This window comes from Pteropus alecto, unplaced genomic scaffold (assembly GCF_000325575.1).
Source record: "Pteropus alecto unplaced genomic scaffold, ASM32557v1 scaffold111, whole genome shotgun sequence".
NCBI lineage: Eukaryota > Metazoa > Chordata > Mammalia > Chiroptera > Pteropodidae > Pteropus > Pteropus alecto.
Window position 1 is genome coordinate 1,031,459 of NW_006431915.1, and position 3,064 is coordinate 1,034,522.

Below are 3,064 nucleotides of genomic sequence, written 5' to 3' on the forward strand. Positions count from 1 at the left end.
TTAATATTTAACTTACTCATTAAATATCTTCTAAAATTAATAGAGGAAATAGGGACAGACAATAAACTTAAGTCTTGTCTGTCATTTATGACCTATGTGACCTTTATAGGAGCCTAAATTTTCTCATCTACCTTAAAAGCCATAATCCTTGAGCCTAGGGAAAAGAGCATACCCAGCATTCGATCTCCAGCCCCTAACAGGCACATACACGATGCTGAATACATGAGAGGAGTAATCAAGAAAAAAAGGAAGGAAACACTTACATTAATGCTATCATTATTAACTAATAAAAACAATTTTAAAAGATACATTATCTGTTAAAATCCACTTACTGCCTTCCTCATTTGCTCTCTGGTTCTTAAAAATAGGGGCACTAAACAAGGATTTTTAGGCACCTGCATCTGAATGAAACAGTGAGGCATACTCATGTTGTACTTTCCACCAGCATTAATTAATGAAAAGGTACTTAAACAGAGCATATATAAGATACCTTGTAAACACTGCATGTGTGTGTGTGTGTGTGTGTGTGTGTATGCATTAAACATTTATTTTCATCTCATCACTTATCTTCCTCATTTGTTCTCTCAGTTCTAAACAAAATAATATAGTAAATCATGGATTCCTGGATGCTTATATTTGAATAAGGCATGAGAAAGGAGGGAGCATTATCAGGAAGTGATGAAAGATGACGATGCGGCTAAAGGAGGTGAACTCTGGAGGTCAGCCTTCATTTTGTCTAATAAAGGAAAGAATGGACCAGGGGTAGACTAGGAGTGGAAAGAGACTAAATAACCAGATAGAAAGAAAGAAGATAATAAAATGTAATGAGCTCCTCCTATGAGCCAACTGCTTTCAAGTAATGCCACATTTAACCCTTAATAAGAAAATGCATTCAAATCTTACTACTGAGTTGTTCCATATTATTTAACTCTTATGGTATGCCCAGGAAGATTTCAAATTCCTTATTCATTATAGCATATTCTCCATTCCAAATATCAGCATTACTTTGTTTTTGAGGTATATTAGGTAAAAACATAAGTGTGATCAGTTAATGAATCAGAAAGGGTGCCATCACAGAGGAAGGAAGAGATGCAAACATTCTAGTCATAAAATCCGAAGGGGGGACTTCTGATTTCTGCTGCTTTCACTATAGCTAAGCTCCTACCACACTCAAATATCTCAAAGATGACAACTATAAACTCTATACAAAATAGCAAAAAAAATCACTTGGGAGAAGTAATGTTTAGGTGTGAGTTTCACATATTTATGGCTATAGGCTGAATGATACACTGTATAGAGTGGCAAAAACTCTAATAACAGTAAACTGGCAGTCTTTCTGGACAAACCAGAAAACTTCTGGAGAACACAGCCACAGTAAAGTAAGGGAATTCCAAGAAGAGGAGACAGAAGAGGAAACATCAAATTCTGTATAAATCTTGCCCCAATTCTCTAACTGACCCCTGTGCCATGTATGCACAAACTAGCTAAATATGAAAACAATTTTGAACTAAGATATGAACTGTTAACTAAAAGATGGAGTTTGCGATTTGAGTTAAACCAAGTTCATTCTAAAACCGTTCAGAGGAATTTAATGGAATTCAGGGTCCATAATATCAAATTCACAACGTCCAAGATACAATCCAAAATAACTCAATATATAAAGAATCAGGAATCTGTGATCCATTTCAAGATAAAAAGGCAATCAAGAAAACCAACCCTCAGATAGCCCAAATGCTGAAATTACAAGAAAGAATGATGAAGCAACTTATTATAATTATTTAAGTGAAGTAAAGGAGAATATGCTCACAAGGAAAGAGAAGATACCAAATTTCAGTGAAGAAATAAAAACTATAAAAAGAACCAAATGGAAATTCTGGAATTGAAAAGTAGAATGTCAGAAATTTAAAAATTCACTAATGGGTTTAACAACAAAATGAACTTGGTAAAGAATGAAAGACCTGGAGATAAAATCAAGGGTTTAATATACATGTAATTGGTTTACCAGAAAGAAAGACAGTGAATAATAAAGACAGCAGAAATCAATGAAATATAAAATAGGCAAAATTCTCAACAAAATATGAGCAAACTGGTTTCAACAATACATTTAAAAAATTATATACTGTGGTCCAATGGGATTTATTCCCGGGGCTGCAAAGATAGCTCAACTTCTGCAGATCAATCAGTACGATACACCACATTAACAAAATGAAAGATAAATTCATATGATCATCTCGACAGATACAGAAAAAGCATTTAACAAATTTTGAAACCTATTACTAAAAACCTCTCAACAAATAGTATAAAGGGAACATAGTCAACATAACAAAGGACACACATAAAAAGCTTACAATTAACATCATAATCAATGGTAAAAACCTGAGCTTTTCCTCTAAAATCAGGAACAAGACAAGGATGCCCACTCTCACCACTTTTATTCAACATAATTCTAGAAGTCCTAGTCAGACCAATTAGGCAAGAAAAAATAAAAATAAAAGGTATCCAAATTGGAAAGGAGAAGTAAACTATCTCTATTTTCAATTGACATGTATTATATAGAGAAAATCCTAAAGACTCCAAAAAAACAAAAAACAAAAAAACTTAGAACTAATAAACAAATTCAGTAGAGTTGCAGGACAAAATCAACAAATAAAAGTCAGTTGCATTTCTATACACTGACAATGAATTTTCAGAAGGAGAAGTTAAGAAAACAATCCCATTTACAGTTACATCAAAAACAATGAAATATCTAGCAATGAATTTAGTCAAGGAGGTAAAAAAATATTTATAATCTCCTCCTAGAAAATGTTTTTCTGTGCTTTTACTGCTTTGAGTTTTATAATAGGTTTTATCACAATGTCTAATTGTTTTTCAGTTTACCCCATTTCTGCGATTGAATGGAATACTACTCAAGAGCAAGATGCAAAGCCTATATGTCTTTTCTTTTCCACTTTAGTAAAATGCATTGATTTTCCACACCTGGGAATTTGGGTCTTTGTATGAAAAAATATGTCTTGAACACTTTTAAATGTTTTTCTTCTGAAAAATGTCATAAATTCTTCCAATT